This window comes from Mastigoproctus giganteus, chromosome 10, assembly GCF_048544385.1.
Source record: "Mastigoproctus giganteus isolate SK-2022 chromosome 10, ASM4854438v1, whole genome shotgun sequence".
Classification (NCBI taxonomy): domain Eukaryota; kingdom Metazoa; phylum Arthropoda; class Arachnida; order Uropygi; family Thelyphonidae; genus Mastigoproctus; species Mastigoproctus giganteus.
This window is the reverse complement of record NC_143584.1, coordinates 18163133-18189615: the sequence shown is the minus strand read 5'-3', so window position 1 is coordinate 18189615 and position 26483 is coordinate 18163133. Positions and strand designations below refer to the sequence as shown.

The following is a 26483-nucleotide window of genomic DNA, read 5'->3' as shown; positions in this document are numbered from 1 at the left end:
GCCTAACTTCCTTTGTGACTTGATTACAGACTAATTCATATCTTTTTACTAATTTATTTTACTTAATTTATACCATAGGCTTCTATGTCACCTGATAATTTATACATGCACTTTTCTTCTCTGCCACGTGTCACAATAGTTCATATGACATCCATTTAGGTCGAAGCCTTGAACAGTTTTTTTTTTTTTTTTTTGTTATTGGTATGAAAAGCCTAGCAGCTTCTTTGATTACTTCCCTGAATACTTCCCATTTAGAATTTGTTGTTGGTAACATTATCAGTTGGTCCCACTGTACACAATTTAAAAATACTGTCTGAGATCTCTGTAGTCACCTTTACGAAAGCAAAAGCCTTTCTCTTTAAAGACAGTAGCTGTTTTTAATTAAATTACATATTAGTACACTCTGATCGCTCCCGCCCAGTGGGTCTTTTACTTGTAGATTCTTGCTGCATGAAGAATCCCTGCTGATAACAAAATCAACAGTATTGCTTCCTCGTGTTGCCTCTCTAACATGCTACTATAGAAAACAGTCATCCAAGAAATTCACAACAGTCTTGCTAATGAGTGATTGAATAACCCACAAATTCCAGTCAAAATCTGGAAAGTTAAAATCCCCCGTTATGAGACATTCTGATTTGCTGGCCCACTATTTCCATGTATAGCTGTTTGGTATACTCATCACAGTCATTAGGCCTATAACACAATCTTACTCTCATTTTTGTTTTCCCAGTGTCTATATCAGACCAAACTGACTCAAAATTGCACCGTCACCCAAGTCAACTGGATACAGCACTGCCTTAGTGCTGTATCCAGTTGCCATAACTCCCCCATCTCTCCTTTTCGTGTCTGTCCTTCCTGTATACACTGTACTCCTAATATTCAAATTCAGCATCACTTAGTGTATGTCTGAGTGGCATCACGCCTTCACTATTTGTAATGTCTGCATTCGACGACTTAATCGGTACTTCAAATTCGTCAAATTTCTTTAGAGTGCTCCTAGCATTAGTGTACATGCACGTGTTCTTACTCTTAGTTACCTTAACACAGCCCATGTATTCATTTATTCTGTGATGACACACAGCAGGGTCTGAAATCCCAGACACTGTTTTCCAGGCTACTACATGTACCAATAGTAGCAATTCAAGAATCACTTTTGCCTCTGCCTGCAGCTCTGGTTAAACTATTAGTCTGTTTATCCCCGCTAAGCTAGAAGTTTCCTGACCCGCCGACACTGCCTCAATAGCATCAGGAAAAAATTCTTGCACTCTTTCTATTCAAGTGCATCCCAACCCTGTAAAAACAGTCTCTCCCGTTAACAAGCACAGACCAAGCTGATAAAAATTATACCCCATACACCTTGCACCTGCTCTCCACGGCCGAAGTGATTGACAAGGCTGTCAACATATACCCCTCCTATCGTGTCTGGGCAGAATTGCAGACACTTTCTAATTCAATCCTAACTCGCGACTTTTTTTGCCAAGACTGCCCTGTACTTGTTAAGAAAGTCCTCAGATCTGTTTTTTTTTTTTTATCGTATGATGTGAGCAATACACGAAGGAACCAGTTTTTTCATGCTTCCTTCGTGTTTCGTGGCTGTGAGATCCAACTGGATAGTGTGGCACCATCGTGATATCCAAGCCCGAGGCAGGATTCGAACCGGCGACCTTTGGGTTGCCAGGCAGGCACTTTACCAACCCGGCTAGCCCGGTCGGCCTCAGATCTGTTACTCTTATATCATTAGTGCCAAGGTGTTATTACCTTTTGTGTCTTTAAAAGATAATGTCTGCTCTACAACGTCTATTTTTCCCCCTGGTGCCGCTAATCCTTTTTGCACACTACTGCACTATTATATTTAGGCCACATTAATAATTAAATTCATCTGCCGTGCTGTGTCTATGTCTGTTAATTGCGTGTGTTCTATGGTCGATTTGTCTGTTTGCTGGACGAAAAACCCCAGTTTCTGGGGAATCCTTTTTGCACAACATATTTTCCGTTTCCCTGACAATAACTAGCTGCTGTGGGACCAGCACATTCTGTCTTGAAGATTGCCGCCATGTTGTCTGATGCACAAGAGTGAGATCTGGCATTGAGTTGGGCAGCTGAGAGCTTGATGGGCCCCCATTTTAATTCCTTCGAGGGCATCTAACCTACTCTTCAAACTCTCATAAACGCCCATCAGAACGCGGAGTTGGTCCCCAATTTCTTTACACTGTCTGCACCTAGCAAACACAAAGACATCCTCCTTGGCTAGATCTTGTCCTGTTCCAGAAAGTCTGCAAACATTTCAGTGTTGCACATTTTTTTAGGCTGTGATGCGTTGGAGAATCGCCCCCTTCGGTTCTCCCCCGAGCTGCAGTACATTTTCCCTACTTTGTGTCCGTTGCTTTGCTAATCTAGTCTAAGGCATGATCTCCGTTTAAAAAGAATTTAATTGATTAACAATGAAAATTAATAAGATTAAAAAATTTAATTGATTACTTGACAATACTACACTAAGCTGACATATCCTAAATACAGCGATACGTATTACGATATCTGGTTTTACGTTATACCTTATGCTATCAAGTTCAAAATATACATCAACATTAACCGTAACGATTGCAATGTTAAATTAGTTATATCCTTGCTAAAAAGTAAAAAATGCCTTTGCTATAATATAAAAAAAAAAAAAAAGAAAATTGCCAACAAGTTTACTTATTTATCACAATTAAAACCCTACTATTCCTCTGTACTACGATATTAGCACCAAAACACGGATAAAATACCGGTACGAATAATAAGTCGTAACTAACAAAATCACTAGTTAAATTGAAATATAAGCTAACGAACATGACTAAGACTATTGAAACTATTTGTAAAACAATTTAATATATTAATTAATCAAAGAGACGGTAAAAATTTCCAAAGAACTTATCCGTTTCCACGAGCAGTTATAATCTCGTAGCCGACACGTGAATACGGAGAAAATAAGTAGACGATTCGACAAATTCTGCATTAAGATTTAGGGGACAGGAAGGTCTGTTGCGAAATTTGTGCTGCACAGCCTCATGGATGGGCAGAAGCAACGAAGGGTATCACCATACGAAGACTTCACCTAGATTCCTCGATTGTATTGTTACTGAAGATAAATGGATGTTTCAGTATAACCCAAAGACGAAGCGTCAGATCATGCAGTGGACTTGAAAATCATCACTAAGGCACAAAAAAGATGTTTTCAGAAGTCCAGGATCACGATGACGCTGATCATGTTTTTCGACAAACACAGTGTAATTCACAAAGAATATGTACCTGAAGGGAAAGAGGGTCAATGCTGCGTTCTACGTACAGGTACTTCAAAGACTATTGAAGCGCACTTCCAGGGTGAGGCTGCAATTTCGACAGGCAGCTGGTTCTTGTTGAACGACAATGCCCCGCCCATTCCACTCTTGTTGTGAAGACATTTCTGACGAAACATGGATTGTACAGATCGACCATCCACCATTCTCTTCCGATCGAACCCCCGCGGACTTCTTCCTCTTTCATACTGCGCTCAAAGGAAAGAGATCTCAGGATGTTGAGGATATAAAGAAAAGCGTAACCGATGAACTGAACATCTCTTTGTACGCCTTCGCTAACCCTTTTCAGAAACTTTCAGAATGGTGTAATAAGTGCTTTTAATCAGGTGGAGAATACTCTAAAAAAAAAAAAAAGAAAAAAATTGAGCTCCTTCACTTAGTATTCTTTTCATTGCAATAGTCCGTGAACTTTACTTTTTTTTTTTTTTATGAAAACCCCAAACACGAAAGGTATCAAAACCTATAGTACTTAGTACCGTGCATGGGTTGAAGGAGAAGTATGGGGGAGAGGGGGATGCCGGAAACTTTGCTCTAGAGACTAAACATGGGTTTCACCACTTCAAGCCTCCAATAAGCAAAGTGGTGGTATTTCACCGGTTGATGAAAGTCATCTACTGGTACACCTCATAGTACAAATGAAAAATGAGTTAAGAAATCTTTCCACTTAAAATTGGAATATATGAAATTCCTGCTTCCTTTTGCCATATTAATCGTAACCGATTAACTTATTCATCCGAAGCACATCACACCTTTTTATTGGAGGGAAGAGAAACAAATTCTCCTTACTCTTGCTCTCCCCACACACGTCTCCTCCCACTCATAATACTGACTACGGTCCAAACATATAATAGACCAATCCGTATACGTCGCCATCTATCGGGAAGAAATAAAATAACTGAGCTGCAACCACCTATCTTGGAAGTTGTCACATTCATTTCTAACGGTAGTGAAGCAAAACTATTAGGATACATTGGAAGCAGCAGCAGAAAAACTCTTCCAAACATCGAATACAAAGGTAAGATTTATCTGACAGGTTAGCGTAGTTGTGTTATGGTATGTTCTCTTTTGTGTGATCAGTAAAGAGTAGTTTGGTGATCCGTTGTCCGTCTCAGACGGTACTATACCGATCGATTTAAAACGCTCTCCGAAGCAGCGAGTACTTGAGCATGCCGGGGAAAACGAGAGGATTTAAGAGTATTGGCAGTGATGCTAGTTAACGATATGAGCTCCATTGTGGATGATGGAAGAAGATGAAACCGTTTTACAGCTTCTGCAAGCAGTAAAGATGCCAGTCTAGTAAATAAAACAGTCTTGTACGTTCAGTTTTAAATTCACCATTTTAAAGATGCATTTAAAAAATATTATACCTACAAAACAGAAGTCCAATGAAAGCTTACGGAAGAAGGGGGGAACATTTTCTTTCCAATTCCACCGATGTATTCTGATTAACAGAAAATATAAAAACACAGTTTGTGTATTTCCAAGTTGTAATTTCTCTTTCAAATTGAAAGAAAACACTAACCACTTTATCATTTGTATTTAATATTAAAAGTTTAACCAAGAAATTGATATATTTATATTAATTAAGGCAAATTAAAGCCCTCTATTTTCTCTTAATCTCAAATCGTCGTAAATTGAAAATTTATCATTTAAGGAATGCAGTTTCCTGTAGTACACTGTCTTCCAACCTATGGGTCCAGACATATTTAACAAAACATGATAAATATTATAACACAAGCTCAAATCAACATAAATCACTATTAATATTCGTCGCTCAAATCTTGCGCTATTTGTTGCAACACGCATGCCCAGCTTCACTTTTTTAAAATATAAATCTTAAATTTAACGGCTGCCAACACAATTGTAAAGTACACACGATTTTCATTAAAAGCGGCGACCTTATATTTGCTTCTTTCAATCTTAATATGCAAATTTTTGTTATTATTTGAGCAACGTAATGTAAATTTTATTTGGCCCTTTATTTAAAAAATGACTTAAGCGAAAATAAAAGTTGATAAATTGATCTAGTATGGATTTATTTCAAATGAGATGCTGAAATAAAATAAATTGCAACGTCATTTAAATACTACACGATGAATTAAGGTGCATTTTTTTCTTTAATGTTAACGTGAAAATAGCATTCATTTGGCGCACTGATGTCATTTTTCAAAAAAATTTACCAGTTGAGGACCGTCTTTCTTTAGAGTAACTTGGGTCGTGAAGCCTTATGAATTGTCAGAATGGATTGCATTCTCAAAAAAGTTGGGAACTGCTGCTGTAATACATCGGATCGTTTGATCACTGAATGTCATTCAAATTAATTCTGCAAATTAATTCAGAGATTCGCCATAATAAAATTTTAGGTAGGATAGTTCGCCTTATTAAATCAGACTGAAATGTTAATCTCACTAGCAACGTGTATAACTGTCCCCAGCCGCTGAAGCAAAGAATTTTTTTTTTTTTTTTTTTTTTTGGTGGGGTGGGAATTCCTGGGAACAATTCCTAACTACAGAAATGATAAATCAACTGAACCTAAATGTTGAAAATGTGACTTATCTTTCGTGCCACTAATGGAAGATTAGTGTTAACAAAATTGATGATATTATTTGAATAAACCAAAAATAGTATCTCTATTTCACCAACGCAAATAGCACAATTAAATATATTCAAAATAATCATTCTAAAACTAATAACTAGTCAATAGGATATTGAATCCATGGAGAAAGGATATACTCAGATGGGGTTTTTTCCCCCTTTTGGTAAATTTACCTCAAATTGGGAATGACATTGTGCCTTCGATTTTTCGTTTCTACCTTCAACAAATTATAAACCTACCCCAGAATTATAAAATTATTCAAATATCAATCCAGTTTTGTTAACACTAATTTATTAGTGGTAAAAGAAGTTTTTTGCTGTTTTGCTTTCCGACCGTAACAGTGCTGAGAATGCTCTATAAACTAGAGAGGCTGAGGCTCAGCAAGCCTCTGTTGACAAATCGAAATGCTTAATGGCATGGTAGCCGGTCGCCACCGTGGTGAAGACAAATTGATGTTAAGGAATGGTTGTTTGAAAATATAGACGGGTAACCAGAATTCATAGCTGCCTGCCAGTGAACTACAGAGAAAGAAATTAGAACTTATAAGCAAGCATACAAGTTCGTCTTTGAAATTCTATGCGTTTATTTTTTATTATTATTTATTTATTTATTTATTTACATATAACAGAAATCACCCAATTACAATGTGTAAAGTCGTCATATTTACAGCATATAATATTTAATGATAAATTTAAATATACACTTCAGATTAAGAATTAAGCAATAAAAGTAGGGGCACTGTGCTACACAATGTTATAAAAAGATTTAATGATAATTTTTTATTAGACCAAGTCAAATTGTAGTAGTGCCATTGAAAAGAAGTTTGTCAACCAACTGAAGATGGCCATTTTCAAAGAATCACCGTTTCAAAAAAAAAAAAATATATATATATACAGGTTTCTATCTGATATACAAAAATAATCAAAGGGAGGCGTTTTATACAATCTTCTGTCTCTTCAATTGAAAGCAGTGATGAAACTATTGTTCGTATTATCTTTCAAATGCACTGCACAGTTATCACTGAATATCAAATGTAAGTCGTACCGAACAACTGTGCTATATTTAGATATGACGCAATATTTACGGAAGGGTTAACACGTTTAAAATGAACGACGAGTTGTTTGTAGCAGCGCTCATTTATGAATGGTTTCCCTTTATTTTTGTACACTTTAAATAAGGATTTTTACAGTGACAAGTTTATTATAACCGAAACCATTGTGCGTGTTAGTTTAATCTTAGAAAAGTTTTTATATTATTATTTTAATTTAAAAAAGTTGTATTAAGTTAATTTCAACGTACACAAATGTACCTCTAAGTTCAAACGGGTTTTTACAATTTTTTTCCAGTATTAATGTTTTTAGAATATTTTTAAAACATTACATGAAAAAATGAGTAATACGTACAATATATAAAAAACCTTTTTGCGTTTGCTTAAATTTAAAGCGAATTTCTGTTTTAAAAACTAAGCTTTAAGATACAAAGCAAATTTAGGTTTTTTTTTTTAATCTTTCATTATTGCAGTATTACAGCTGCCATTAGACAATTTCTACTAAACTATTTCTAAGAGCAAAACTGCATTGCATTTATTAGTCACCTAAATATTCACTTCTAAACGTCTTATCCCCTCCCCTCAAAAAAAAAAAAAAAAAAAACGTGACACTTCGTCCACTTTAAAGATTAAGAAATTTTATGTGGGTCAGGGAATACATTCTGTATTGTGGGAAGTTCAGGCAACAAATAAACACACGTGAATAAACCAACTTGAGAAGTCTCCCTCTAACAGAATCTGTTATATTTGTAACCTTTACACTGAAGAATTTGGATAATCCAAAGACATTATTTCTCTCCACTCCACACTTTGAGTAAAAAGGGGCCACAGAGATCATGAATCGCTCAGTGATTTCTCAATGACTTGTGCTCAACAGACCAATATAGGCTTATTTTCAATCATTTTAAAATAGATTTCGGCTTAGTTTCTTGGATAAAATATCCAAATAATAGTTACCAATCGTCCCCTGTAATTAATACTTTATTCACGCAATTAAGTTTTATAGAGCAAGTTAAGTAGAGGTTCGTTCATTTATTAGCTGCGCATAACAGTGAAATGTGATCATTCTACCTGTAAACACGAATATATACTAGAAAAAGACCTTATGCAATATGGTATATCTTTTGTACAAAAATTATAGAAATAGTATCGCACGATACATCTTGCTAAAATAGTATGAATATTTCCAATTAGTTGCACAAGCAGAAAATTGATTCTCCACTCGAGACCTTCTCTAAACGAGTGCGCCCAAAAGAGTTCCACTTTTCCCTAGAAAATTTGCACTATAAATATCACGCAAGTGTAGTTAGTAATCAATCTCACGTTTTTTCGTGTCGCCTTCGTTCAATTAAACTAGGTCATCCTTTGCTGGTCTCATACTAAAAGCGATACATTTCGCAGCCATCTACGGAGCATAATTAGACCGCAATCTTTTAAGATACTTTGATATAAATATGCAAGTGCAGAATGTGAGTCATCCCAGCCGCTAAATACAACGAGAGTTGAAAGTATATCGATTACCAAGTGGCTTGGATTGCACAAATTGTCTGCAAACCGCAGAAAAGTTAGTGGGGTGGCCGATATCGTTACCCTTCTGTAATCATTATACGTGGCTTTTAATTTTTGTTTTAGGTGTATACGTGTCTCTTTTTAGACAGTAGGTCGTATATTAAGTATTGATATATAAAAGCCAGTTTATATAATTAATAAATTACATATGTAATTAATTATAGACTGATCGCTGTAAGGCTATTGTATTTTAAATTAGTCTCTTAAATCCCAATATTTTTCCGTTTTCTCCTAATCTATCAAAATGTACTTGTATTTACAATTCATTATGAATTACAAGCCGTAACGACTCAATTTTATGCCGCCAATTCTAACTTCCTCTCCCTTCCCGTAGTACCACCACCCGCACGTTCTGATCACATCACTGTGACGAAACTTCCAAGGGGAAACATATCACTATAGCAGTCACGTGATACCCCTACTTGCAGATGCGGAAGTTGCGAATGTTGGCAGTGATCACAACTGCAAAAATAGCGAATTTTCCCCGTACGATACAACTCGGGCACAAGATTTAATAAACAAATATTCTACTGTAAAACTGAAGTTCCTCCAACATTCCTCCCCCACACTTGGGCTTTTTTTATGAAGAATTAATAATTCGTGAAAATAAACTGTAACGAGCTTAAGTCATAACTACAAAGCCCACTCCCGTGTTCAAATTTAACTGCAATTCTCGACTTTTTTTTTTTATGTTAACTAGAGGCTTCCGCCCCCTACTAGCTTTGCTCCTCAACCCCCGCGCACGCTTTTCTACATAATGTGTAGAGGTATGACAGAGTAAGTAAAATCTTTTCTACGTAAAAGACTTGTCGAAACGCACTGATCGATATCTAATCAAGAAATTACCTATGTAATTATTTACCTGTGCATTTGTAGTGCACGGCGTTCTCAATATCAAATAAATATCACTATGTAATTATTTATCTGCGTTTATATAGGTCACTTAGGTAAAGGCCTGGTAAAAATTCAGATCTTGAGTACTACTCCATACTTGTGGAATAGATGTGAGGAAATTTGCCTTTAGCCAGCGGGTGGTTAATTGCTGGAACAAACTTCCATCTGTCGTTGTGGAAGTTGATAGCTTAAATAAATTCAAGGAGGAACTGGACAAACATTTGGAGGGATGGTCGTGAAAAAAATTTTTTCTTTTTTTTTTTGGCTGATGCTGCATAAGCTCATATGCTTGCTTTCTTGCATCACATGCCACTATTACTACTGCGACTAAACGTCAGGAAGAAGACGGTGATTAGCAGGTGCCATTGACTGTTTTTAGCCCCCTTTCCTCCCAGGTTGACATGCCTAGGGTGTTTATCCTCCCACTTGCCGCTGCTTTAAATTCGGGAACTCGTTTTACGATTTTAAAACAGCGGGAGGGGGCAGATAAACACCCTACCTAAGCTAAGCACACCCCCCTTCGACGACACAAAATCAGAAACAAAAAGCATTCAAAATAATTACTCAATTACAGAACTCTACCGTACAATCACTCCGTTCTACGACCACGCCCACTGCGCGTAGACAAGTGATACCCAAATAATAGATTTTAGCCCAATATGTAATTATTTACTTGCGTTTACATAGGTCACTTAGGAAAAGGCCTTTTGCTTTGGGTTCCATAATACACGAGGAATATTGTTGAATCCGAAAGAGCAGGACTAAAATATTTAACTGAACTATGTAAATATTTACAAAATACTAAACTATTTACAAATATACGATATCCATTAATATATAAAAAAAAAAACACGTTACAATGGAACATCAAATTTTAGACAGTGAAGCACGTGCACGAGGTTGGTGAACGGTGTGGACGCAGTTGTCAATAATTAATTGCATTAGTAGTGACGTAATTGCCTCGCCCTCTTCTCCCTTGGCGCACAATAGCCTTAGATGCTGATGCGCCATAAAACTCGTAATAACCAACCAACCTCTTCTCCCATTGGCTCGAAAAAATATCACTAGGAGGAAAACTTCTTTTTTTAATCTATAGAGATATTCAACATACCACGCACTGACTGGTAGTCGTCCTTGTACCCGTATCTTGTCTTTCCATTACCATAATTTAAATTTCTCTTAACCTGTTTATCACCATTATGTCAGGTGCTTTTCTAGTGTCGAATTCTGTATGATAACTGCTTTGCACATCCCCAAAGCTGGTCTCTGAGGCGAAACGTATTTAATAAACGTACCTTCCCGTAGGCTCTACAACATTTGTGTTTATTAGTGCGCAGGGGAGTATTCAGGGGTGGTCAGAGGGGCATATGCCCCCAAAAATTTGAAATTAAAGAAAAAGAACGCAGAAAGCGTTCTCAAAACCCTAGTCGCCATTCCCCTCGCCCTTATGATGATACCTGGACGCCATGCTCCCCCTTATGATAATACCTGGATACGCCACCGTTAGTGCACAATATTTTTTTTTATTACTAGCCATATAGTGAAGGAAGCCTGAGGTTTATGCTGCACCAGCTAAAAAAAAATTTCCGAGAGAGAGAAGGGAATTCCCAAGAAAGAGAAGAATGATGATATCCAGCTCAGGACCCTGTTGTGCCAAGCCCATACTCACCAGATGTGAGCCCCTGGGTTAATATATGGTACCGACCATATATTAACCCATATTTCTGCGCAGCTCGTATTTGTTTGAGTTGTTATGCATGTAAAGCATTTATCTACGTATTTAAAGTTGTTTTTGTGAAACCTTTGTATACACACATGAAGAAGGAAGCTAGGATAATTTTTCCACCATAAAAGCCCACCAATCCGTTTGCAGATTACGTAACGCTCTTTTAAAACTTTTCACCTCAATCAGATCGCCTCTGCGAGGTGATCTGATTGAGGTGAAAACATGAATGGCTACATGAATGAGGTGACTACATGAATGGCTTGAGCATGCTCAATGCTGATGGGATTCTTCCTCTTGCTCAGAATAATCGCCTGAGAGGGCATAAATTCAAATTGAGGAAAGACTGTAGGATAGATGTGCGGAAGTTTGCCTTTAGCCAGCGGGTGGTTGATTGCTCGAACAAACTTCCATCTGTCGTAGAAGTTGATAGCTTAAATAGATTCAAGGCAGAACTTGACAAACATTTGGAGCGAGTGGATGGGTGAAATAAGGGTTTTTTTTTTTGGTTTTTTTGGCTGATGCTATATAAGCTTTATTTCTTGCATCATGTGCCTATGCTAATGTTTAAGGAACCAACAGATAAAAAAAAATTAATATTTTTCAACTTTAAAACTCAATAACAGGACCGTGTAAAGTTCAATGAAGTATAGTCGCCCCAGTGAATTTCTGCTAGGGAAACACAAATGAAAATAACATTTAAGTTGCAGGGGAGGTAGTATGAACTATTTGATAAATTAATTAAGCACGGCCCTACTCCGTTAAAAAAAAAAATAAATAAAAATAATATATATTAGGGAAGGGAAAAAAAACATTCTACAAACTGGGCCTGGAGGGGAAAATACGGGGACAAAAACAAGAGAAAGCTCCTGGAGCTGAAAAAAATATATATACTTAGTAATTTTTAAAAGGAAGTGATAAATAAGTATATCAAATAATTAATATTATAAGTATATCAAATAATTAATATTAATTACGAGATCAAAGGATTCGGGCACCAGAAATTGTCTCGTAAGGAAAATCTGTCAACGCACGGCAGTACAATTATATCAAATAAAACAAAATGTTCTCCCCAAGTGGGAGGAATCAGCCCCCCCCCCCCCATGAAGAACACCAATCCACAAAAGTGGATCTATGGATCGTTAACATCTTTGATGACATCGAAATAAAGAAATTGGATGAAAGAAACCACCCCCTGGAGACAACTGATTGCTGAAAGAAATGCCCTCACGTTAGCACGGCTTATAACAGGGCGGACGAATCGATGCTCCAGCTGTATCATCATTAATCTCCGGTCCAAAGAAGGCAAGAAGAGATCATCCCTGACCACTGCCTCCCTCTGCGGCTATCTCCGACAAATCTTAATTCTCTGAGGTAAATATTTCCTGCCAATAGCCTTGAGATCTTCAACAAATTAGGCACCCATCCAAGAAAACCCTAGAGAGTTATCAGCTGATGAATCTATGTAGACACTTACACCTGACTAGTATGCCTTACTAAAAATAAATTTTGTTTAACTTTAGACTACACGTATAATTTTCAAAGTTTTTGTGTATTATTTTAACTTTTATTTATAAGTAAAATTCTGTAAATATCCCGGGGCAAGCCCGCATGTACTCTACTTGTAATCCATTGTAGGTGTGGTATCTCATACCTCAGTAGTAAATAGCACACCCTACTGGCACATAGACGTCCCGGGGTGGTCCGCTTTTTTCTGGACAAATAATAAACAATATTTCATTTTTATACATTTAAACTTTAGTAAAGGATTTCAGTCTCTCACGAGTGATTTAACTCGTGAGGAATAATTCGTGAGAAAGATAATGGAATTATGTTTCAAGGGGGTTGCCGATCTGAGGAGATCGGCTAACTACAGCCTAGAAGAAGGCTTCAGAAATTCTTCTAGTTGACAAAGAGAATCGAAACAGACCTCTCTAAACGAAATAGCAAAAAACGACGTAAAGGATAGTTGGAAAGAGATAAAGGATAGTTAGAAACAATCGTTTCTTCAGAATGGGCCAGAGATGCTTGCTGAGTTCCCCACAGTTCAGTTCTGGGGCGACTCTTGTTCCCGATATTACTAAATGATACTGAAAGTATTCAGGGTATCCTGTGAAGGGGGGGGGGGTAAATATAGCAAACGATCGTAGATAAGATCTACGATCATTGCTTCATAATTGACCTGGACTTACTACACAAATGGTTAACGAAATGACAATGGCTTAATCCTACCAAATGTAAGACTTGTACCTAGGAATGCTAACCTGTGGTTTAGGAGGTCCGATACAACCGGAAGATATTCATTGGAGTTAACTACTTTCTAAACAGTATGAGCGCACTCAGTACATACCAACGAAAACACCCGACATACCATGATACCACCTCCAGCCGCTTGAGTGGTGGACATGAGTCTGGATGCATGGCTTCATGACAGTCACACGGTCTCACACCACACTTTCAGCCTGCATTGGTGCAAAAAAAAAAAAGTATAATCGAGACCACGTGATCATTTTCTAGACTTCGCGTTGTCAACACCTGTCCAGTCAAATTTTTTTTTTTTTTACAGAAAGCGGCTTTTATAGGTACGTGTGTGTACCGTGTCGGGATGGCCCCTAAGCATACATCCATCTCTATCTAGAACTCCTGTTTTTAACAGTAATACAGTACTGTTAAATGGGCCTGACATGAGAGGCGAAGAATGAAGATCGAAAAAAATATATATATTTATTTACCTAGTTAAATTAACTTAATTGAGCTTAATTTAAAAATGTGTTCAATTGAGAACAGGACAGTAAATAAAGTCAGTATTTCAAGGATTTTTTGCGTGTGTTGAGTGTTGTGTGTCAGGCCACTTAGTCACCAGGGGACAGCCAACACCTGGGCAACTTTTACCTGGTGCCCGTCCCTGGCACGAGGATCCAGGCCAGGGTCTGCAATTAAACTGTCGTGCAAGAAGCACAAACCCCGCACCCACCGGATGTAGTACAATATCGGTGGGTACGCTTTTACAGATACAAGACTACCAAATTCTAGATTATTCAACTCCGGCAGCATGGTTCCGTTGGAAATGGACCTTTAACTAAATTGAATTTTTCAACCATCTGCTGCACACTGGAATTTCTATTCTGACGCACAATTCACTTTAGATTCTTGCGGTCTCGTTCTTGAAATGCCGACTTTCTGCCGCATTTCTTCCTTTTAGAGTTGTATTCAATTGAGGCTGCTGCTAAGCCCGCTCCAATAATAACACCTTCCTGATTATCTCCGATTATCAGAAATCTGTTATGACAATTGCAAAAGGTTTAAGTTTTTGGCCAGTGAGTGTATATGTTTCCTGGTGGCAGCACAGATAAAGACAAAGATGCAAAAATGTATTAACTGAAATGAAATGCTGAAAGACAAACTCAGGAGAGTGCCTAGGGCCAACGAACAATTGATCCCTTCAAATATCGGAGGTTGAGGGCCTACAGAAATTTATGGAGGAATTCACAATTATTTATTATCAGCCTACAAGGTTAGTTTTTTTTTTTTTTTTTTCTGATGCGGTAATAGCCTGACTTCTTCGCGTCACTTCGCCAATCTAATACTAATTGGGATACCTACCTAGTAACGGGTAGGCCCACTTTTCGCCCTGTAAGAGCAGTCACACAGCGAGGCACTGAGTCCACTAGTTCACGAAAGCGTTCCACAGGGATTTCCATGCTTGCTGAACCGCTGTCCATAATTACGTCGCATTCTTGGGTGGAGGATCTAAAGCTCGAACGGACCTTTCCACAGCATCCCCTTTGGGATGCTGTGGAAAGGTCCTTTATGCTTCTTTATGCTCCACAGGGTTCATGTCCGCTGAACGGGTAGACCATTCCATGGTGGTGAACTTTGCAGAACGCTCTTCGAACCATGTTATAGTCCCACGGCTATGTGGGGAGGCGCACTGTCCCGTGGGAATAGTATTGTCCTGTAGGTGCACGATGACCATGAAGGGATGCAGATGGTCTGCAAGGACGGACACGTAACCTGGACCGTTCAGAGATGCGTCTAGACGTATCAGAGGTCCCAATGTGTGCCAGTTGAACACGCCCCAGACCATTACCGACCGTCCACTTGCCTGAACACATCCTTGTTGACATTACGGGTGCATAGCTTCGTGCGGTTTCCGCCAAATACGCACCCTCCCGTCCGCTCGAAATAACTGGAAACGGGACTCATCGGACCAGGAAACCAGTCTCCAATCATCCAAGGTCCAGTGTCTGTCCTTTCGCCCCGTTGGGGCGTAGAGTCCTGTGTCGTGGTGTTAGCAATGGGATTCTGGTGAGTCGGCGGCTCCCATAACATATTGTGGCTAATGATCGCCTGATGGTTTTGATGGAGACGTTTCTGGTACCTCCCTCGAAGTTGGCGATGATTTGTGCCACTATCGCTCTTTGGCTGGCTGAAACAATGCGAGACAGATGTCCGCGTTCATCCACCACCTTTCTCCACAATGAGATGTTATTCCAGAAATGGCATATTCCCGCTACTCTTTATACTGTCGAACGGGACAGCGCAATTTCTATTATCACCTCCGCGATAGTGACCCATACGTCGGGCACCCACTATCATCCCTCTTTCAGAGTCTGTTAACTCACGACGTTTATCCATGCTGACATCGAATTACTGTCTACGTGAATTCAGTGAATTTATATACATGCCAAGCGGTGGGTTCGTCCACCAACGAGAGGGGTGACAGCGTGGTCTTGCCCAGGAACGCCACGTTATCCTTTCAGTGTATTAGAATAGCCAAACATTTAATGCTTTTAAAAATGGCATGGTGGAAAGAATATAAAGAAGTATACATTTTTATCAATCTTTGCCAATATTAAATGCCCATTTTTATTTGATCTCTTTTAAATAAACATTGCAAAATTCCATAATATATCTAAACTCACTACATTTTATCAAGCTAAATGTAAGATTACTGGGTATGGCCAACGAACAGTCAGTGAATGACGTGTTGCTCATCCCCTCTTGTCACGTGACCAGTAAAGGCTGCATGGCGAAAAGATCACGTGACGGACCGGATCTTAGAAAAATTATTGCAATCAGAAACAAAAATAATAAATAAAAAATATAGGAAAATGAAAAAGGCAATAGTTTTAATAAAAAAAAAAAAAAAACTTTTTTGCTGGGGGATTCTGCTAATATTCCAAACTAACAAGTCGTACAATCACTACTTCTAAACAATTCAAATCATCAAGAAACCGCATAAACGCACAAAAAAAAAATAAACCTCATCAGTGGGATGCCCTCAACCACTGTCCTCGCCTGCCGGCTTCTATACTTGTGTAACAGCCGTCCGAATAAACCATAAACTAACCTAACCCTTTTTTACTAAAATGAAAGTATTGTCACTAACAAATATTAAAAACGTGACCTTTCCCTGTAATTTTTTTCCCCTTCTAATTGCAACTACTTTTCTCAGTTCAGGTCCTTTACGTGGCCTTTCCCTGTAACCCATCACGCGCCACGAGAAAGGGGGGAGGATCAATCACGTCCTTCACTTCGACTGTTCGTCGGCCACGCCCAGTGGCACTGTGTAATCGAAAGTTTAGCCCAAGCTAAATATAAAGGCTAAATTTTATTAAAAATATAAATAAATATAACACCATGCAACACTCTATAACGATAGCTTTGAATTTTCCCCATGACAGTTAAACTTTCCACACAGGAAATTCGTTTTCCGACAGCACTACTTTCCGGTTATTTTTAGGAAAGGGCGAATCCGAAAAACACTCAAGACCGAAAAGTTTTAGTTTTCGGTTCGCCATTAGCAAATTGACCAAGAAGGGGGGGGGGATGCAGATTGTTCAGCCGTTTAAGATATTTCGGGGTTAACTAGCAATAAAAAAAATTTGTTACACATTTCGTAGGTGGAGAAGTATCCACGTGTTTAGCCTTCCTGTTAAATGAAAAAGAAGTGACCTAGTGGTCACTTCTTTTTCGAAAATGCCGATTCAAACTTGAATTAAAAACAGGCCATTTCATATTGTGGAAAAGGTTACATTTTTAAGAAAATTTTTTTTGGTAATACTCCTGAACACGGTGCCCCTTTGACAATTACGTCGAGAAGAAGAGGGGGAAAGCAGTGACGTACGGTTCGTAACTCCGCCCACTCACTGCGTTTCCCCTCTTCTTCTCGACAACTGCACGTGGCGAATGTCACGCGACATAACAGTATGGCGGAACCGAAAAATAACGAAATTATCGGGAACAGTAATTTTTTCGGAGCAGCAGCCAAAATAATTGTAAATTAAACACACTAATTTCGTTGTTCAAAACGAAAAAAAAATAATGAGACGCAGCAAACGACCAATTTTTGGCAAATAACTGGCGAAGTCCCGCAAAAAGGTAACCTACCATTTTTAATTAAACACAAATGAAAGACAATTAAAAACGTAATTCCCAATTGAAAAACGTTCTTAAAAACGAAAAAAAAAAAATAAATAATGAGACGCAGCAAACGACCAATTTTCGACAAATAACTGGCGAAGTCCCGCAAAAAGGTAACCTACCATTTTTAATTAAACACAAACGAAAGACAACTAAAAACGTAATTCCCAATATACATTTTTTTTTTTTTTCGTCCAACGACTGGTTTTTGCTTGAATCCTTCCCGAAGTCGCATGAAAACTAACATTTTTCTGGCTAAACAACGAAGAGGGAACGCAGTCAGTAGGTGGGATCAAAACCTGTCAATCACTGCTTTCCCCCGTTCTGACAGCCAATTACAAGGGGGCACCGTATATTGGAGTATGGCCTTTTTTTTTTTTTAAATCGATTGTGGGACTTCGGTGAAGCGAAATTTTTGGCACGATTCATAAACTGTTCATGGTAGTTTTAAAAAAGAAAGTAATTAATTTAATTTTATTTTATTTTTGCTGTGCTGCAGCATAGAAATGAAGGATTTCTTTCAATTTTGTATTGATAGGCCCAGGGGCGGTCCCATGTAGGACTGTAGCCGCCCACGTGATCAAATAAATGTTTTTTTTTATGTTACGTTTTTACGTTCTACATGAAGATTAACCCTTAATGATTCCCTAGAACACAGCTTTAGCCCATAACATGACCAGTTAAAATCCAGTAAATTCCAAGACACTGCAAAGAATTCAGCTGACGTTGCTGAATCTGAGAGATTCAACTATATTGTACGACGAAAAAATTCCTGCAACATTATTTTATTGAATGAAATTAAAAAAAAAAAAAAAAATTACGTAACGTGCACAAACCATGGGTTTTTCTTTGGGGAGGGTTAAGGATCAGAGTTGCTGCTTTGGCGAAACCTAGGCAGATTTGTTTTGTCAGGTTTTTTTTTTCGTTTTCATCGAGTCACTTTGAGGGAGGATGAAATCTGGCACTCTGTACACCCGTTTCATAAAATTCATACGACCCCTTCAGGTAACATTTTTATCTAATCTCCTTGAATACGTAATTTTAATGATTCCCCAAAGCACAATCCCATTTAATTACGCTACAGATTATCCCCGAGTTTAACATGTTTGATAATAAAAGCATCACTTTCTATATTTTATTGAGAAACAAAGTGAGCATTCTTTCAAGAATTTTGAAAACTCAGCAAAATTCTTAACTTGTTCTAAAATTATTCTAAAGTATCTAGATTTAAAATTGTAAAATTAATATCATAAAATCAAATTGTTTTAATTTTTAAGCAGAGAAACAGCATCATTTGTGAAACAGCTGGAACTTCTAATTGCCTGTATACAACAGCTGAATAGCTATTACCCCCTTCTCCTAGTGTATGTGTTCACTTTTGCGTATCGATACCCGATACAGACAAGTGATACGTATTATACATGCAGTAAAAAATATTCACTTTCATTTATTCTTAAAAATAGTTTCTCAAACCTAGCTTTCTTGTTTAAACAATTGAAACTCGGGGCTTTTCTACAAAAAGAAAGCATTGAGTTTCAAGGAGAAAAAAAGTACATTCGCTAAAAAGGGTCATTATACTGTGTAGATTTTTTATTTTCATTATTTTATTTTACCTTTTTATTTTATTATTTATTTTTTGGCTGATGCTGTATATGCTTGCATCATTTGCCATTACTACTGTTCAATGTTTAGGTAACCCTAACTTTCGGCGGATGACAAATGCTGGAATTCTTTATGTAAATTTATATTTTATATCTCAGAAAGAATAAATACCACATACCTCAAATTGAAATATATAATCAAAATTAGACTGTCTAATCACAGAACAAAGTGAAATTCTATTCATTAAACATATCTATTTATCACACGATTTGGCACAATAGAATAACTTCGGCTACCACCATCAATGTTCATAAAATACGGTATGTACTAAAATTTATCACTGCGCCACACTACGGTAAATTTGCAGACTTAAGTAATTTTCATGTTAAATAATCAACTGCTTTTAGATTATTCAATTCCATCCGATATCAAATTTAAAATCACTCAAAATATAACGATATTTAAAATTAAATACAGAACTTTCTACGGTAGAAGAGTCCATTTTTAATTTTTTGGTTCACCTGCGCTGCTCGACAAAATTAACAGAAAACGTGGTATAACTCGTGCAGCTTGTGATGAAGCGAGGCAAAATTTGGTATGATGGTGTGCCATAGAATAACGATGAAATCAGGATACAGTGAGAAACTCCGGACATATAGAGGAGGTTGTACAAGAATTGCCAAAAAAGGTCACATTACAAGAAGTCGATACAAGATTTTTGAAAATATGGTCAATGACCAGGGACTCCCATCTGGTGAGAATGGGCTTGGCACACCCAAGGTCCCTGGGCTGGATATCACCATTCTTCTTTTTGGCGATTCCCTTCTGATTCTTGTTCGTTCTCTCTCTCGGGGTAACTCAATTTTTTTTTTTTTTTGGCTGGTGTAGCTTAAGCCTCAGGCTTCCTTGTACCATATGGCTAATAATAATAATAATAATGACATCGGTACGGCATATTATCCCTTCAACGGCTAAACAGGCCTGACAGCGGTGAACCATGCTCGATATAAGGGTGTCTATAAGATTCTGTAGCAAAAAATCTCATTCTTCCACTAGCGTAGACCTTAGCTCACCAAATGACGGAGTAGTTGGCTGTCGGAGCAGTGCGACACCCAAGGGCATCCCATACATGTTCGATCAGAATTAAGTCTGGTGTTCGTTCTGGCCATTGTAATCGTTGGATGTCTTCAGTTACAAGATGTTCCTCCACCACTTGAGCTCTATGTGCAGTGGCGTTACTGTTCTTGAAAAAAAAAAAAAAAAAAAAAATCTGGACCAACCGCACCGCTAAAAAGTCGCACATAGGGTTCGAGGATCTCAGTAACTCTGTGCAGTTACGGTGACCCTATCAGAAACTTGGAGTGCGGTCGTTGATCATTGTTCCGCCTAATACGAGAAGACTGCCTCTATCTGAAGTCCTTAAGTGTCCTTTTTCATTTTCGCGGTTCATTTTAGCCTACAAATGGATTCCAGTCGTTATTTTATCTGGAGACAACAAGGAATGAGGTACCATTCCTCCAACGTATAAATGATAATGAATAAATACTTAAATTATATTATTTGTGGCTTCATAAATTTTTATCCCTTCTGGTTTCACAACAGCTCACGCCGGCCCTGATACTAGATTAACAAGACAATATGGTAGTTGCAATTGAAACACCAATTTTACTAACTGAACTGTACTTTGGGGCTCTCGCGAGTAGCACAGTTGGCAGGATCGCAGCCCCCCCCCCCCACAAACCGGGTGGAAAATGCCTGAGTTAGAGTACAGTCAATGACGGAGAGAATTTTTATGGGGCTTTTTTCACAACGTGGATGAGTTAGTCAGTCTCGAGCAAGGGTACCATGGCTTTTTCTTCAAGAAACTCTACTTCAGCATATACACGATTTACAGACAATATACACAAAGCAATATGGCCGTAGTCGCTGATGCTCCTAAAACCCTATTACAACTACTATTGTACTTTGGTGTTCATGTATGTACAATAATAAATACAATACAAAAATTAAAAAGTATTTCATACTCATGTATTTTGCTTTCAACGAGTAACGTGTTAGGAAGTTTCCCTTCGTAAATCGAATTTTGGGCGTCAAATTCTTGTTCGTAAAATAGAATATTCGTGAATCGGAATATTATTGTATTCTAGATGTTGATGAAACAATTCTGTATTCAGGTGGGTTGGTTGTTTATGGGATGGAGTGTGGGTTAGCAGTATTCAAAAAGAAATTAATTTGTGATATGCCAATAAAATGACTTCATATAGCTGCCCTAGCTTCTTTTAGAAGCGAAGCATCACACCTTTCTGGTCCTCCTTAAGTACAAATCCCAAGCTTACTTTTCTTGACATTGATACATTCCCATGCAATATAGTTTTAGGGTTAATGAATTCATCAAAGTTTTTTTCGTAGTGTTGTCTTAATTAAAAATAGATGTATGAAACTCGTACTAAAAGTTCAGCATGGAACTAATTGAAGTTTCTCTTGTAGATAACCAATATAATTCTGTATTTTTACACCAAACAAACCACAAATGCTCCCGCTTGGTGACCCCAAAGAGTAATAAATTCACTACCTCCTCTTTTATATTTCGAACTCCTCCAACATGATATTTACAGAATTTAACTTTCCCAAACCCATCACTATGCTTCTCCCCCCTCCCGAATATCCTCTGGTTGACAAACGATACCGCATTCTAGTCACTAATAGTACGTGCTTTCGTAATGTACTGTACTCGTATTTCAACTCACTGGATTAATGTTTTACCAGAGTGTGACTAAAGTCAGTGCACCTCTGGCTTTATCTAAGTTCATTACTGTTGTCATAGATACGACACGTGTTGTCAGGCTTCACGTGACCAGAAAAGAGACTGTTTTGATTTCATGACGTATCTTCCCTGCTGAATTCTCTTATACAGTATTAAAGGTTCCTAACCGTTCTTAAATTCGCTACACAAATCCAATACATTAGATTTCTCAAAACAGAAGATACACTATTTAGTGACGCAAATAGCAAATATATTCACCTTAGGGAATTTTGGCAATGCTATTTTAAAATGTCGCGACACCCTTTTGTGACATTGCGTAAACACCCTCTGTCTTAATGAAAGAAATAAAAATTTGCTACATCGATAAATCATTTTCGTATTTTAGTTTTGTTTATTTAAAAAAAACAAACATTTTTATCTCAGATTTATCCGTTTCATTTCGCATGTCTTAATTTATGGACTGTTTCCTTAAAATTTATTGACGAAGTCACGAGGGTATTCAAGGGAAGCTGTCAAAGTTGGCTAATGAAGGGAAGAGTGGTTAACAATTCGAATTGGGCCATGTTGCTGCAGAAAGACTTGAATCGGTTGCATATGTGGTCTGAAAATGGCAACTAAAGTTTAATGATTCGAAATGTAAGTTTATGCATTTGGGTGAGAGAAATCCTGAAATCACATATAAACTACTAGAAGAAAAGCTAAACGTACTTCAAGACGAAAACGACTTGGGTATTACGATTTATTTTCGAGATGAATTTTTCCCTAATTTATTTTCAGGGAAGGAGAAAGACGTTATTTTCCCCTATATAAGATACTGGTTAGATTGAATTTTGAATAATATTGTTTTCAGAGCTACTGACCGCACCGAAAAAAACATAACTTCTGGACAGGTTTCAGAGAAGGATGACCAGATCAATGATGAGTGCAGTTCGATGCACATTTGAGGAACTGCTAAGTTTGATAACTAGGCATCTTTGGAGATATCTGACTGGGTGTATAAGCACTGAAGAAATTGGGTAAGATGAATAAGGGAGGTCCGTTCGCTCTCTCTTAGGTAACACAACAACCAATGGAAACAATTAAAAAAAGGTTGGATCTCATGAAAGATATTGAACAGAAGATTGGATCTCATGAAATTCGTCTAAGGGCAGCGGCTGTTGGCAGAGACAACTTTTTCCACAGAAAAATAATGTAATATAAATATTCTGTTTTTATTTAATTTTCTTTTTTTAATTTTATTTATATATATATATATTTTTTTTTTTTTCCCTATGGAGGAAAAGTCTGCGTCTTTGTAACACTTGGCATTACTAACACAATACCAACTTTCCAAATTATCATCATGCCTTCGAGCCAATAGAAAGATCCGTTTCAGCAATTAATTATACTGACGACAGCTGGTACCTACATCATCACAGAGAAAGTATGTTTCCATGGAGAAGGGGAAAGAAATTGCTTCAGTCCCATGCCCTAGACCAGTATGTGTAGGAGGCTACCGGTTTGAAAACAAGTTCCTGAAGAAAAATAACAATTCTTATCCCATCGTTCAAATTAGTCGTGATGAATACTTCCACCCCTCCCCCTGTCTTGTTAAGGGATACTTCAGGAAGTGGTCGAAATGCTTCTAATTCTTGCAGTAACCTTTCACATTTTCAAGAGATGAAGTCACGTTTATTTTCTAACACACGCAGGCTTTGGATCACCTGCAGGAAACAGGAAATTTAGCACTACTGATCATAATTTTATCTCCTCCGCTTAGATGTGGGACCTATAAAGGTTACTCGCAGCAACCCGATCACGATAACCTTCGAGCCATTAACCCATGAAGTTGTGGGAAATATGAGCAAATGGCTAAAATTCAACTCTGAGGTAAAGAAATGCCGAGCGAAAAATTATTTTCAGAAAAAATTCCCTGGAGAGTGAATGCTTGTTTTCAGTGGTTGAATGAAATTTAACTATTCCTTTAATTTCTTAAAGCGTACACAAATATCATTAAAGGTACGTAATGAATTCAAAATTGTTAATAACTCGTCAGATTTTTTCTGTTTTGTTTTACAAAGCCCTGACATAGGTCTCCCACTCGGTCATTGAAGCTGAACCTTCTGCAGTCAAGGGAATCGCTTTTTTTTTTTTTTTTAATCGCTTTAATTCAATATGTAATGTCGGTTGTATCCAGCATTACCTTTATCCATGACCATTTCAACGGTGCATTGACTATACAGTGTACACGGACTCTATAAACAAAGGGGGACAATAAGCCAACGTTTGATAGTTTTAATTACAGAGCGTCAACTTCTGAGTCGCTTGTTTATCCGAGCTATGTAAACAAGGGTGTTCGAATTCTTTTTATAAGGCAGTATATAAAAACTTCTGTTTTTAATTCTGTAGTAATTCTTTTATTTTTAATAAATGTCCATAAAATTTATATAGCATGAACTCGAGGGTTTTGCTATAGTAAATCTTCAATGTTTGTCTATACTTCTTCAAATGCCAAAGGAATATTTAACCTATTCTAGGATAAAAGTTTTTCAAATAAGATATATATCTCATTTCAAATAAGTGTGTGCGCGCGCACACACTCTTCGCCCTCACATAGATAATAGGCGTGCTCTCTCTCTTTCCCTCCCACGCCAATAATTCTGATTGTTTATTTTACTATTCAAATGAACTTAATATTAATTGGTGAAAGTTATGTCGCTATAATATTCATTGTGCCGATACTCATCATTTGAGTATAACTTCTGTAGCAATTGAATTTTGTAAGAAAAGACCTTTTGAATCAAATTTTAAAACTACTGACACTCGGTGACTCTCCTATTTCGCTTGAAACACGTTTTGTCCTTGTTGATTTTCTAATCTAAAGCGACGGGCAATCACGGTCCTTATTTTGCGTATGTATGTTCTGGAGTTTCAGCTTCCTTTGACGTTAAGCAAAGGAAGAATTTATGCTTAATAATTTTAATAATTACAAAGCTAAAGCTTTTGATGCATTTAAGATGACCAATTCAGTAATTGTCAGTACTGTATAAGATTAAAATTGTTACTATGTTATGTTATGTTAACCAAAACTATAGCTAATGCACCTAAGCAATTTTGCACAATTATAAAATAAGAATATGTTTATAAATACAAGTATTTATACGAAAGAGAACATTAAAGACAAATACATCTTTCATTTTTTTTTAAAGAATAGGTTAGTTATTTAAATAATTTGTAAGAAAAATTACCACTTATATACTTCTACATCTGTAGCATACTGGTTTCCAAGATTGTCTCCAAGTAACGAATTTGCTACCATCCTGTACAGCTGTGATCGTTCCAATTTTCCTGAAAGAAGGAACGGAGCAAGCTTAATTTTACTCTACAATTTCTATTTACCATAATTAATTAACACCTTTTTTATACAAACGCAAAGCAGCTTGCCTGATAGTGTTAGTATCTATATCATTATTTTCTCATCATAATAAGAGTAATGTGCTTTTCGCTTTAATGTTGATCAAAAGGGAACTTTTTATTATGATTTTTCCTTTAATATTAAACCTTCATGCATATTTCAGAACTGGAGTGATTCTGTAAGAATGTACCAGTTTAGTTTCCTGCATTAAAGCTGATTTCTCATATTAAATATTCTTTTATATGAAATTTCTAAAGTGGCTGTCACCACTCTTTGTGAAGTAATTTCTTTTCTTATATCATCTCCATCCGCAATATGTACGTTATGTCCATTCAAGCACCCTCCATAAATATTATATAACGTGCAAGAAGTCCCCTATGTGTGCGTATCTGCTCACACATACCAGTATAAATCAAATGGATCTGCAAGTTCCGAACCACGACCCATACTCTCACAAGTAGATCCAATTGATTTATACTGGTATGTGTGAACAGATACGCACACATAGGGAACTTCTGGCATGTTATACAATACTTGTGGAGGGTGCTTGAATGGGCATATAGTACATATTGTGGATGGAGAAAAGAAAAGAAATGTAGCATCCTACGTTGAAGGATGGTAGTCTGATGTTATATCAGTAATCGTGCTGTGCTCGTAAATGTACAGAGGAACTGGCGAATTCCAGCTGACACGTACTGGAAGGCTGTAGACAGTATGCCCAAAAGAATATAGGTCGCCATACAGGACAAAAGCGGCCTTATGTATTAAGTTTTGAAATAAGAGCCCTTTTTGCAACGGTCTGTACATCCTATACCATAAGGTGCACAGGACAATCACATGATATGCAAAATATTTATTTATTTATTCATTCATTTGTTGGTTTAAACACAAACAACAACAAACCCTCGATTTAAACTCGTTGGAAAATTTGTGTGATGAATTGAGTAGGCTCGTGTGGAATCGACCATGGAACACCCTGGGTGCAAACAAGAAAATATTGCTAATATGACCCTGCATATATATTCCTTCAATGAATTAAGTATCGCATGTAAAAACGATCACGACTTAATTACACAATGCTTTCCCCGATATTTTCCCCACAATTTTTAATGCGAGTTATAGCCTAGTATTT

General features: G+C 37.3%; 1 protein-coding gene across 1 annotated transcript in view; it reads left to right on the top strand.

Moving 5' to 3' along the window:
• The first annotated feature begins 4232 nt into the window (after window positions 1-4232).
• Window positions 4233-26483, top strand: part of ringer (tubulin polymerization-promoting protein ringmaker) — a 76367-nt gene continuing 54116 nt past the window's right edge. The window contains exon 1 of the mRNA XM_090383899.1: window positions 4233-4350. The gene's annotated coding sequence lies outside the window, so the exon portion shown is untranslated. The remainder of the gene's footprint in view (window positions 4351-26483) is intronic.